Raw genomic sequence first — 14,818 nt, 5'->3', positions numbered from 1 at the left:
AATCGTAATAAAAACACTTGTCTCCTTTACGATTAAACTTAAACTAAACAGAAATTATTTGTTTCTTGGTTATAAACAAAAATCACACCAATATTACTGTAGGAATGCCAAACCTATTGACCAATGCTTCTATTAAATGAGGATACAAGGAAGTTTGAACCCACCCACCCCCCCCCCGCCCACCCCCCACAAATATTGGGCTACTCTTCTGGGAAAATGCAAGGCATTGTAACCAATTTCTTTGTTTGGCATCTACATTTCATGGGCATATTAAAAGTAAGTCATTTTGTTGCAATCAAAAGGTGAATAGATCTTTCTAAAGAAATGCTGGCAGAATTTTGATAACCCCTTATAATGGGTCTACAAAGAGTTTTGTGGCATTCTCGATAAGACCGAACATATAATTTTGCATATTAAAAAAGTGTGTGCTGACATAATTGTTTTATCTTCACTCTGAGAAGTGCCACTGCTCTCAAGGCTGATGATTCATTGGCAGGAATACTTTCTGGCTCTATCTGTGGAGCTTGTCCATCGCTAATTAACTACTGAGTCCGAAATTGCAATTTTAGGTGGCTGAAAATTTTGTTCAAATTATCCATGTCTAACAAAAAACTATTCCATACCATGGTTTCTATTTGGATAACTGAAAAAAAAAGATAACTGCTCCAGACCAGATTTGATATTCCTTTGGACCTTGAGGGATACTCGTGTAGAAATTGCAGGGGCCCTGTCAGATATATTCAAAATGTTCTTAGCCATGGGTGAGGTGCTGAAGAATTGGAGGGTAGCTCATGTTGTTCTGTTGTGTAAAAAGGCTCTAAAGGTAAACTAGGTAATTATAAGCCGGTGAGCCTGATGTCAGTGGTAGATAAATTAGTGGAAGGAGTTCTGAGAGACAGTATACATAGGTATTTGGACAGCCAAAGGCTGATTAAGGACAGTCAGCATGACTTTGTGCGTGGTAGGTTGTGTTTAACAAATTTTTTAGTGTTTTTCGAGGAAGTTACCAAGAAGATAGATGAAGGAAAGGCTGGGGATGTTGTGCGCATGGACTTTAGTAAGGCCTTTGACAAGGTCCCACATGGAAGGTTAGTTCAGAAGGTTAAGACACTAGGTATCCATGGAGAGGCTGTAAACTGGATTTGAAATTTGCTGTGTAGAAGAGGATAGAGAGTGGTAGTGGATGATTGCTTCTCAGACTGGAGGCCTGTGATTAGTGATGTGCCTCAGGGATTGTTGATTTTTTAATCTATATCAATGATCTAGATGATAATGTGGAAGTTGAATCAGCAAGTTTGCTGATGACACAAAGATAGGAGGTGTAATGGACAGTGAGGAAGATATTCAAAGCATGCAGAGGGATCTTGACCAATTGGGAGAATGGGCCTGTAAATGGCAGATTTAATGCAGACAAGCATGAGGTGTTGTATTTTGGAAGAGTAAACCAATGTAGGATGTACACGGTAAATGATATAGCACTGAGGAGTGCAGAGGAGCAGAAAGATCTAGGAATACAGATACATTGTTCCTAAAGGTGGCATCACATATGGACAGGGTTGTAAAGAAATATTTTGGCATCTTCACCTTTATAAATCAAAATATTGAGTATAGGAGTTGGGATGTTATAATGAAGTTGTTTAAGATGTTGTTAATGCCAAATTTGGAATATTGTGTGCAGTTCTGGTCGCCTAACTATAGGAAGGATACCAATAAGAATGAAAGAGTGGAGAGAAGATTTACTAAGATGTTGCCAGGTCTTCAGGAGTTGAGTTACAGGAAAAGATTAAACAGGTTAGGACTTTATTCCTTGGAACAAAGAAGAATAAGAGGAGATTTGATAGAGGTTTTCAAGATTATAAGAGGTATAGGCGGAGTGCATGCGAGTAGGCTTTTTCCACATAGATTTGGGGAATTAAGTATGAGAGGACATGGCTTTGGTGTGAAAGTGGAAAGGTTTGTGGGGAACATGAGGAGGAATTTTTTTCATTCAGAGTGGTGGGAGTGTGGAATGAGCTGCCATCTGATGTGGTGAATGTGGGTTTGATCTTAAGTTTCAAGAATTAAATGGATAGATACATGGACTGGAGAGGTCTCAAGGGTTATCGAATGGGAGCAGATCATTGGGACTAGTGGAACAATAATTGGTACAGACTAGAAGGGCTGAATGGTCTGTTTTCCTGTGCTGGAGTGTTCTATAGTTCTATGCTATCAAGAACATACTGGACCAGGTGTAGGCCAAGTACACCTCTTGAACTCGTTCAACCATTCCATAGGTTTTGGATGACCTTGGTTTTAAGCCCATTTCATGACCTAATTCTAATATCTCCTAATTACTTTAGAGTCTGGAAGTCCATTCACCTTTGAATGTATTCAATGACTGTTCAGCAACATTAGTACTAAGAGTTCACAATTGCCACTGGTCGTGGAAACAAAGACAATGTTTCCTATTAATCAGAAGTATTTGGCTAAAACTTTGATTTTAAAATGGTAAAACTGTACAAAGATTGATATTTTTGTTGTCATTGTACTAGTTCCCACTCCAGAAGACACAAACACACCATGAGAAAGAAAAGAAATAGAATGATTTTTAAAAATCCAAGAATAACTGGAGCTAAAAACTTAAAAAGAACCAAACAAATTGTGTGAATAAGTTAAAGTGAGATAAATTGATTGATAGAGGAAATTGGACCGTGAAACACATATTTCTGAAGAGAACTACCACCTCCTCCTTTTGCATTTTAATGGCATTTTCTAGATTATTTCAATTATGGGTTGATTTTCTCTGGAACATTAAACAAGTTTCTAGCAGAGGAAGAATGCCAAACATGGCCTTTCAGCTTTCGACAGCTGGAGAAGATGTTGGCTCCTCCCTTCAATGGCCATGCTTACATTTTCCACTGGGAAATTTGGTCTCCAGATTCATCACTAAAACCCATCCATATTCCCGCAGGTCACAGTGCTGCTTCATTTAGCTCACAGTACAACAGGGGGAATAGGGTCTTTTGCCAGTGACAGAGCAGTGAGATAAATGCAACACAAAAACAAGTCAATGCCATTGCACACTGGTTCATTGGTTTACAAAAACACACACACTGATGGTAAATATGCTACAGGGGCAATTGCACAATGATTGACTTTCCCCAGGATACCCAGTGTTCAAATGTGGTGTTGAACAACACAAACTGAGATATAGAGCAGCCCTAAAGTGGCATAGCATAGTTTAAATCAAACAACACATTGCATACAGCTTTATGTATTATAAACATTCAATTAAATATTAGCCATCACATATTCTCTAGATGCTTTTGTGGATTATTTCTCAATGGGTATCACTAGACTGGAAGCAATAATTCCCATTGAAATGTCTGGAATATCAGTTCCCAGCAATGAATCCAATCCCAGTGAAAGATTACTGTTGAGAGGTTGTAAACAAGATGAAAGAATTGGAGACGGTGCAATTGGAGGCTGAAACTGTGCTGATCAACTTGCTTGTACACTTAAACTAAAGGACCTCTTGTGTGTATTTCCATGACTGATGGTCAACTTTAGGAACGATGTGCCAATATTGACATCACTCTCTGGTAAAGATTTTGTGTGTAACTAATATATGTAGCTATTTTCATAAATTTAACATTGCAAAAACTCTGCCACATTTAAACAGAGGACAGAATCTTAGATTAAAAAAAAACTCAGTTGGTCAGATAGCACCTGTGGAAAGAAAATAACATTAATGTTTCATGTCTCGAACACTTCATCAGAACCGAGACAGAGAGATATGAATTTCACTTGATAGCGAAGAATTTGCTTCTTGAACACTTTTTTGGTATATTTTAAGGATTTGGGGCTCCTGATCAAGATAATCACTGTAAAACTTTCCTATCGTGTACCATTTTGTTTAGATATAGTGCATTTTGGTGATTTCCTATCATAGTTTAAGTCGACTTCAAGTATACAAAACCAGGAAGTGCAATTGTCGTTGAAAATTCATGTTCTGCATTCGCACTTGGACTTCTTTCCCGATGATCTTGGTGAAGTCAGTGGTGAACAAGGTGAAAGGGTTCACCAGGACATTGTCACCATCAGGGCAAGTGAAATCCATCAATGCTGGCTGACTAATGTTGGACACTGACCCAAGAGGCATCAGATGCTGAATACAAATGAAATTCAGCTGCAAAACATTTTTAGGTCAGTTGAACTAATGTAGTGTGTCAGTATCATTATGCAATTAAACAGGCTAAGTTCAATAAAAGTTAGTTGAATGTTTCTCTAACTTCCAACATGATACAACAAATTAGAAATTATTTTTGTGTTCAGCTTTAAGCTGTCAATCATAATCCTCAATTAATTTTCAGACAGCAAACATTTTATTTAAAAAAATTGTTGTCCAGTGTCACTTACAGAGAAGGTGAGAAACCATTGGGTTGAGCAAAGGAAATTTATTTGGAATAAAGTGGGCATTAGAAGGCAGTTGGCTTCCTTTATCTGGGTTTATCTAATGTAATAAGGTTGTACAATGTTGGAGAGCATTCTACTAGTATATGCACTGCTGTCCAAGGTAAACAAATGAAAATTTTGGAAAATTCAATATTGAATAATCTTAAATACTCCAATTAACATTGAGATGTCATCTCGGTGAAAAACATCTTAGGGATATGTACCTTTTATGTTTATTTTCCTACTAGGAACTGGTTCGAGAGAGCTTATCTATCTGTTAACAAAAGGGACTTGTTCAAATGACATTAAAATGCTACATGATGACAAGTGTTCATCATGGATGTTTGTAGTTTATTCTGTGTCATATTCAATTCCTCCCAACCCACACCTCACCCTTAGACAATAGTCGGATGATAGATGATTGGCTTGTGATTAAGAGAGTTTTAATTACCTTTTTCAGAGATCTAACCATAACCATCAGACTCCTCAATAATAAACTCAATCAGGGACTTATTTAAGGACTCTTCTTTTGCACTCTATTGATTTTTTTCCTCTCTGTATTGCATAGTTTGTGTACATTTCTTTATTTGTTTACTTGTGTATGTTAGGTATAGTTTGCTTCTCTTGCACTACAAGTAAGTGGTAATTGCAAGACTGAAGATTCATGGGGAAAATACCATATTAGAAGGAATGGTAAGCAGGGATTGAAGAGCAGATTGGAACCAGTGAAGAGGACAGTCTCCTCAAAATGCTGAAAAATGAGAGTTGGGGAATCTTGTTGGAGATGATGAAAGCTATGAAGGATAATCCATTGAATGTAGAAACTGGTGGGGTTGAAGTTAAGGAGAACAGTGATAGGAGAGGTGTGGGAAATGAATAAAAGTTAACCAGTTTAGATGCAGATGACTTGGGCTTGAATGTATAAGTCATATCCCATCTCTTTCCCAATCACTTTGTAACAAAGAGACCTTTTCTGCAAGAGAAATAGATCTTCATATTTTCATGGATATTATCACAGAAATTGTTGTCTGGTTAAATTCTAATAAATTGGCTTGTCAAGAAGCAATACACAAATGTGCTGGAGAATCTCAGCAGGTCATGTAGAATTTATAGGAAAATCCTTAGGACAACACCATATATCCTGTTTGGGCACCCTCCAACCAGTTGGCATTAACATTGACTTCTCCAATTTCTGAACTCCCTTACCTGAATCTCTCTTATGTCCCTATCCCTCTGTCTCCTTTCCTCCAGTTTCCCACTCCTTCCTTTCCCTCTCCTATCAGAGAACTTCTCATCCTATCACTTCTTACCTTTTTTTCTTCTCACCTGTAGCCATCCATGACCTCTTATCTGTTAGCTTGTGCTCCTCCACCTATCCTTTCTTCCCTCTTATCATCTCCTCTTCCTGCCCTCCCCCCATAAAATTTATTCAGGCACCTGCCTGCTTTTTGCTTATTCCTTGACAAAGGGTTCAAGGATAAAACTTTGGTTACCTTTTAATTCCTTCAGATGCTGTGTCATCTACCAAGGTTCTCCACCACCTTTCTATATTGCACTTGATCCACCAACTGCAGACTTTTCATTCAGCTTGTAATAGGATTATTCCTAGAGCAGATATCCTTCGAAATGCAGACAAAAAAAATGGCCAGTTTGAAAAGCTGTGCTGGAGCTTACTTAATTATTCATTCTGGAAACTGCATTTAAACAAAAATATACAAAAGAAGGCATTTAAGAAAGAAATTGATCATCATTTGAAAATGTGCTATTATCTAAAGCTAAAGGTGGCAGTTGTGTGCTAAGTAGTAGAAAGCATATGATTCAGAATTGTTTTTAGGTTAAAGGATTTTCTGCTCTCATCATTGCTATTGAAGTGAAGTAATTTAGTCTGTTTTAAATTCACACTTTTACAGATACAATTGGCCAGCAGACTGCTTCATGTTTCTTGTGGAATCAGTAAAACAAAGTCAGGTAAAATTGGTAATTCGATGATCAGTACAGTGCATTGAAACTTCTGCAATGTCCTCCTGTGGTGATTACTATCAGTTTGCTCAAATATTTGTGTGTAAACCAGACATATACACAAAAGAGTTGCTCAAGCATGATTTATGAAGTAGTTAATTTGACCTTTTATAGTATTATTGTAAAATCCTTACAGATGTCAACATGTCATCAAAACCTTTCATGGTTATTTATAGCTCACAGTCCTAATATCAAAATTAGAGCACTCAAAGACAATAACATTCTTTCAAAGACTTTCCTTAAATTAGATAGTAGTCTGAAACAATTAAAAATTATTTGGAATATTTCATTGCTTTTTTTTACAGAATTCTGTGTAAATGTGACATGATGCCGCAATATATTAACATACTGCCATACTGTGGCAGAGTAGGATGCAGATTCTGAAGTGAAAAATTCTTAACTTTAGCTAAAGTTTTCATCTGAATCAGAATTTGTTCATGTCATAAAATTGGTTGTATTGCAGTAGAATATAGCAGGTGCAAATATTGCTAACGTGCTGATGTTAGAAGGATTGTCATGACCATTCATTTCTCTATCTTAAAAACAATATGAAAGCATTGCACTGTGTCCATTTTGATTTATCCATCTCAGGATTAAAATGAACAAATAGAGATGGTTTCAAATTTCCAACAATTCCACCTGTTTTCTAACTGCTGCCCTTAATTATCTAACTTCAGGTTTTTTTGGACTGAAACATTTAATCTAGGTACTCCAATCACGGTTGAGATGTCATCTCAATGAAAAATATACTTTTGCTTTTTTGCCTACTATTAATTGGTTCTAGAGAGCTAGCTATCCATATGCTGAGCTCTGTTAACAAAAAGGACCCACTCACATGACATTCAAATGTTATGTGATGACAAGTGTTCCTCGTGGATGTTCGGACATCGTGGATAGAGTGCTTTTATTCTGAGCCATTTTCAATTCCTTCCAACCCACACCTTAGAACATAGAACAATGCAGCACAATACAGGCCCTTTGGCCCTCAATGTTGTGCCAGCCCTCATATTTTTTACTACCCCGTAACCATGTGTCTGTCAAAGAGTCTTTGAAATCTTCTCAATGTTTCAGCCTCCACCACCATCCCTGGCAAGGCATTCTGGGCACCCAGAACTCTGTGTAAAAATCAGTTACCCCTCAGCAGCCTGGGGTATATCACATCCAGCCCCAGGATATCAATCTTGGTGTTTTTAAGAAGATCCAACACTTCCACTTCCTTAATCTCCAGTGTCCAGCACACAGGCCTGTTCAATTTTGACCTCACCGTGATCAAGGTTCTTTTCTCTTATGAATACTGACATAAAGTATTAATTTTGGACCTGCCCAACCACCTATGCCTCCAGGTACATGTTGCCTCTTTTATCATTTAGCAGTCCCATTTTCATTCTCATCATCCTTCTGTTTTTCACAAATGCATAGAACACCTTGTGGTTCTCCTTAATCCTAAATGCCCCCTTTGAGCTCTCCCAAGTCCTTTCTTAAGCTCTTTCCTGGCTTCCATGTACTTCTCATGAACCCTTCCTGTTTCCTGCTTCCTTTTGACTAGTTGCCTAACCTGTTTTGTCAGCCACAGTTCCCTTTTCCTACTATCCTTTCTTTGTTCCAGTGGGACAAACCTATCTTGATCCCTGCACAAATTGTCCCTAAAGTTCCTCCACATTATAAAAGTGTTTTCACCTTTAAACATCTGTTTCCAATTTACTCTTGCTAGTTTCTGCCTCATCCCTTCATAATTAGCCCTTCCCCACTTAAGCACTTTCCTACTTTGACAGTTTTTATCTTTTTCCATAGCTATATTAAAACTAAGTGAGTTGTGGTCACTCTCACCAAAATGCTCCCCCACTGAGAGATCCGCCACCTGACCAGGTTCATTCCTCAGAATCAGATCCAGTATGGCCTCTCCTCCCATTGGCCGGTCCACACACTGTGCCAGGAATCCTTCTTGAAAAAGCCTGACCTATTCAGCCCCATCTATCCCACTTGCAGTCAGTAGGTGCCAGTCAATATTAGAGAAGTTAAAATCACCCAAACTACAACCCCGTGTTTCCTGCATCATTTCAAAATCTGCCTGCTTATCTGCTCCTCAGTGTCTCAACGGCTATTTGGGGGCCTATAGCCCACTCCCCACACAGTGAGAGCTCCATTCCTATTTGAGACCCACTTACACTGACTCAGTGGCCACTCCCTCTTGTAAGGTAAAACATCATGAGATGGGAATGTGTAAGGAGTTACCCTGTACAGGGCTGTAACAAGAAGGGGAGGTGTCCTTGTACTCCTGTTAGGTAAAACATCATGAGATGGGAATGTGCAGGGCTGTAACAAGATGTGAATGCATCCTTGTACTTACAAGATAAGAGAGACATTGATGGATTGAGAGGCAGGAAGCTAGCAGGGAAAGGATAGCAACAGTTTTAGTCATTGGACAAGTAATGATATGATGATGTTCTAAGCACATATCCAAGGGTATAAAAAATCACCATTTTGCTGATAACGGCAGAATGCATTCTCCGACTAACATGGTTAGTCGCAAGTGTTACAATCCGGTAATAAAGAACAAAGAACCCTGATTTCGACTCAGCCTGGTGTTTGTCTCACTCATTCATGAACAAAGCAGACCTAACACTCTGCAGGGTCCTCCCTTTCAATAGCTATGATACTATCCCCGACTTGTAATGCTACTCCCCCTCCACCCCCTTTTCTACCTCCCATCCTATTCCTTTTAAAACATCTAAACCTCGATACCTGCATCAGCCAATCCTGCCCTTCCTCCTGCCAAGTTTCTGTAGCAGCCACAGCATTGTATTTCCACGTACTGATCCATGTTCTAAGTTCATACCTTGATTTCTAATACTCCTCGCATTGAAATAGTCACATTTCGACCCCTCTAACTGAGTATATTAATATTTTGTCCCCTGCCAGTCCTTTGTCATAAACTCAGAACACATGGCATTGTGCTTTTGACCTTCTGCCCTAATATCTGCACTCGCATTCTGAAACCCCTCCACACTATTTTTAAAAAAGCACTCATCTCAAATGGTTCCCTGCTCTCACTACATTTCTGACCCCTTCACTCCTCTTGTTATGATCAGTGAGACGATAGATGATTGGTTTGTGATTAAAAGCCTTTTAATGACCTCTTTCAGGGATCTAATCAGAACCATCAGACTCCTCAACACTAAGCTCAATAATGATCACGGACTCATTTATAAGAACTCTCATTTTTGCATTTTATTGATTTTATTTTTCCTCTCTGGATTGCACAATTTGTTTACATTTCTTTATCTGTTTACATGTGTACATTGTGTAGTTTCTTCTAGTAGCAATAAGTGGCAATTCTGCTTCATCCACAGAAAAAAGAATCTCAATGTCATGTATGTACACTGATAATAAAACTGAAATCTGAAAGGCAGCGAAGCATGAAAATCAAATCTATGTTTCAATCATCAACAGGAAAATTCATAGAACGATTCTAAAGTATAACTGCATAACTACAGACGAGGTCTTGCAGTTGATAGGCCAATTATAGTCAATATATTGTTACAATAGCACTTGTACTTCAAGACTACTTCATTTTCTCTAAATGGAGTCATCAAGTTTGCAGATGACACAATGGTAGTTGGCCTTATCTGCAATACAATTGAGTTGGACTACACAGAAGAGTGATATGTTCCAAGAGTAATAACTTGAATGTCAATGTGGATAATGCATCTCTTAATGACCACGGACTTAAGAAGCACAAGGAATGACCACCTTCCACTACACATTGATGACTTTGTAGTGGAAAAAGTAGAGAGCACCAGGTTCTTTGGAGTCTGCTTAACAAGTGAGCTATAATGGGCACACAGCAACTCGTCACTTGTCAGGAAAGTGTAACAGCGACTGCACTTCCTGAGAAGACTGAAGTGGGTATGACCACAGCCCATCATCATGTCAAACCTCCACAGTAACTTCACCAAGAGCATCCTGGCTGGCTGCATGAAAGTGTGGTATGGTTGCTATAGAGAATTGTCACAGGACCATAAGAGTAGCAGAAAGGATCAGCTGGGTTTTCTTTCCCCCTCATTGACAGGATCTACCAGGATCCACTTCAGTCTTCTCAGGAAGTGCAGTCGCTGTTACACTTTCCTGACAAGTGATGAGTTGCTGTGTGGCCATTATAGCTCACTTGTTAAGCAGACTCCAAAGAACCTGGTGCTCTCTACATTTTCCGCTACAAAGTCATCAACGTGTAGTGGAAGGTGGTCATTCCTTGTGCTTCTTAAGTCCGTGGTCATTAAGAGAGGCATTATCCACATTGACATTCTGAAGACAGTGCACAAAATCATTGGGAACCACTACCATTCCATGCACTCTTGTCGGAGAAGCGATACAGGAGCACCAGTAGACTGAGGAACAGCTTCTTCCCGCACTAACCATCTGAGACTTTAATATTTACTAAACAATAGTTATTTAAATATACTGTGTGCATATTTGTCCTGCGTAAGTATTATTCCTCTGAATATGTTTTATATGTGCTTGCATGTCTTGCACAGAAGACCAGAAAACAACTGGTTCGTCGGGTTGTACTTGTGCAATTGGATTCTAATAAACTTGAACGTGAACTTGATCTTGAACTTGAACTGGACTTTTGAAAATTAGCATTTTTAAGCCATTCAGAAAGATCAGAATAATCAAAACAAATTTAATCTTTATCAGGATCGAATTCATGACTGGTTGAATTTAAAACTGTATATTGGAGTGAATAGTTAACCAATAATTTAACGTGTTGTGTATGAAGAATTTAATTGAGTGTTTGAATTTCCTCTTTATATTGGAAAAAGGATATTTGTAATTTACAAATATCTGTAGATACCTTGAAAAATGGCATGATTCTGATACCAGATAATGTTATTTATTTACTGTTAACTCGCTTCTTCAAGCAGTAACACAAAGGAATTTACACATACTACAACCATCAATTTGGTGCTGGGGTTAAATCAAAAGTACAAATGGTAACATAGCACCTAATTGTTATGTCTTCTGGAAATCATGTTGAATTTCCTGACAGACCATGCAGAAGTAGAGGCTGAATGTACAATTTACTCTGCAGTATCTGGGATGTAACACAAGGGTCCACATCATGAATAAACATAATTCTGAGACAGCATCTTATACCCTGGCCAAGCACAACTGATTCAGGACAGTCTCTTAGCAGAAACCAGATCACATGGGGAAATGCCTTTTCAGAATTTACCTTTCAGTGTTGGTATAAATAATTTGCATTGAATTTATAATGATAGATGTGGCCAAGGGTGGATTATAGAAAATAATTTGTTATCTCACATCAGTGTGTTCAATAGGTTAAGCCAATCCCACCTACCCCTTAAGAATATAAGTGCAGCTGTTGCCAAAGCAGAATGTTTCATATTTATTAACAACACCAGATTGTCCAACATCTGCAATGTTACAGAATCAGGGAGGGCCCATAATCATCCTTTTTTCCTTTAGGAATTAAGCTATTTCCTTCGCATCAAGTGACCTAATACCAACAATTAAAAAGGCAACTAACTATGCCCTGAGAATGGTATGAATATGGAACATGACTAATTATATGGTAGCACTTGATGCTCCTTCTGACATGTACTTTGGATGCAAATGTCTGTGACTCCCGGTAAATGTTGCTGTTAGCCAGTCGTGCCAATTTAGATTCATACAAAGCTGAACAGAGAATTTCAATGATCATCCCAGCATCTGCTTGGGTAAAGGATTGGATGAAAAAGTCAATTCCAGATCTCTGAGAATTAAACCATTTAAATGATGTGATTATTTCCAGCTTCAAATATTAATGGAACACTTTACTCCAACTATTTCTTGGACATATCCAGGTTAAGAGAGAGCTTTAATTTTTCAAAACACAATGGGGAAATAAGGATGGGGCAGAAAGATTTAGGGATGGTTCTTCCTGAGTTGATTGTTTTGAGGGAAGGAGAGTGGCCAGATATTCTTCTCCAAATAAAGGTCTCAGATATCCCATATAGAACAAACAATGAGAAGCTGGAGGAACTCAGCATGTCAAGCAGCATCCATGGGTGAACATTTTGGGTTGGAATCCTTTATTGAGACAAAGGAGTGATATCAAGGGCATTAAGGGGGGACAAAAAAGAGGAGGAGGAAGCTAAGAAAGGGCCAAGAGATTGGCTGACCACTTGGCTAAGCACCTGCACTCTGCCTGTGAGTTCAGGCTAAAACTTCTGGTTGTCAAGCATTGCACAATTCCTTTTAGATTCCCACAGAGACATGCCTGCTATCAGCCTCATCCATTACCAGGGTGAGACCAAATGTAAACCTCAGATCAAGTCATGTCAATTTATTGTCATCTATTTGTACAAGTACAAACCATCAAACAGCGATCGCCAGTCCTCGGTGCAAAACATGCAGATACACAACTAGACATAAAATATATATGGTCCAATAATACTTATGCAGGACGGATTATATCTACACACAAAAATTATTGTTTTGTACAAATGAGAGTCTTAGATGGTTAGTGTGAGCAGTTCCTTTGGTCGTTCAGCATTCTTACTGCCCATGGGAAGAAGCTGTTCCTCAGCCTGGTGCTGATGGCTTGGTTACTCCCGTATCTCTTCTCTAACAGGAGCAGCTGAAAGATACTGTGTGCAGGGTAGAAAGGGTCCTCAAAGATTTTGTGCACCCTCTTCAGACAACAATCCCGGTAGATCATGTCTATGGGGGGGGGGAGGGAGACTCCAGTGATCCTCTGCCACTTTTATGGTCCTGTAGATTGAGCTCCAATCTATTTCTCTGTAGCAACCTTACCACACTGTGATGCAGCTGGCCAGGATGCTCTCAATAGAGCTCCTATAGAAGCTTCACATAATGGTGGCTGGAAGTCCTGCCCATTTCAGTCTTCTCAGGAAGTGCAGTCGCTGTTGTGCCTTCCTGACATGTGAGGAGATGTTGAGTGTCCACAAAAGGCCACTAGTTATCTGAATTCCAAGGAACTTGGTGCTCTCCACTCTCTCTACTACAGAGTTGTTGATGATGTGTAGTGGAGAGTGTTGTTCCTGGTTCTTCTGAGGTCCAGGATCATCTCTTTTGTCTTGTCCGCATTGAGACTCAGGCTGTTACTCTCTCACCTTTTCATGAGATTTTCCATCTGTTCTCTGTAGTGCGACTCATCGTTGTTGCTGCTGAGACCAACTACTATCATCTGCAAACTTGATGACCCTGTTGGAGCTGGATCTGGCGATGCCGTCGTGGGTCAGAAGCATGAACAGGAGCAGGCTGAACACTTAACCCTGAAGTGTACCAATGCTCAGTATAACGGTGCTTGATTTTTGCTTACCAACACAGACCAACTGTGGTCTTTCTGTTAGGAAATCCAGGATCCAGTTATAGAGAGGGATGTTGAGTCCCAGCAAGGACAACTTCTCCATCAGCCACTGGGGAATGATCGTATTAAATTCTGGGCTGAAGTCAATGCACAGAAGCCTGGCATATGAGACATCGATCTCCAGGTGGGCCAGGATGGAATAAAGCTGCGAGGCTATATCATCGTCTGTGGAACAGTTTCTTCTACAGGCAAATTTAAATGGATCCAGCATTTCTAGGAGGTGTGCTTTGATGTCTTCCATCATCAGAGACTCGAAGCATTTCATAATAGCCGATATCAGTGCAATAGACTGGTGGTCATTGAACCTGAGGAACAACACATCATATTCCTTCAAACCCAATGGAATGAATATAGATTGTTTCTTGTCAATTTCGGTTAACTCCCATCTCCATCTGATTCCATTGTTTCCATCTCTTCTTTACCTATTATTCTCTCTTGCCTTTGACGTCTCACTCTACCTGTCTATGCAACTCTCTGTGTAATACCCTTAACCTCAGCCCCTCCCCAGGACACTCCCTGCCTCCCGCTTTCTACCCCTCAATACACTTGATATCACTTCTGCCTATTTTTTCGGTCAAAGAAGAGTCTTAATCTGAAACAGTAACTGATTATTTCTACCTGTGAATGCTTCCTGACTCACTGAGTTCCTCCAGCTTCTTGACATTTGCTCAAGATTCAAGCATCTGCAGCTTTTGTGCTACTCTCTCCTCAACAAAGGCTGAGGCCTTGTGTATCTAAAGGTGATCCAGTGTGTGGTGGTTATTGGGAGTTGGTGATCCTCCTGACCATGAGAGGGTGTCAGAGATGAAATGTCCCACCTCAGGTTAGATGCACAAAATGGATGTGACCCACAAGCTTGTGAGTTGTAAAATAAAATATAAGTGATAAAAAAGAACCCAAGTTTGTTTATCACAGTAGAAGAAACATCCTACAGTGGACAAGCTAGAAGACATTCTCCAGGGCTCATTCTTG

This window comes from Narcine bancroftii, chromosome 4, assembly GCF_036971445.1.
Source record: "Narcine bancroftii isolate sNarBan1 chromosome 4, sNarBan1.hap1, whole genome shotgun sequence".
Lineage (NCBI taxonomy): Eukaryota > Metazoa > Chordata > Chondrichthyes > Torpediniformes > Narcinidae > Narcine > Narcine bancroftii.
This window is presented reverse-complemented; position numbering follows the sequence as displayed.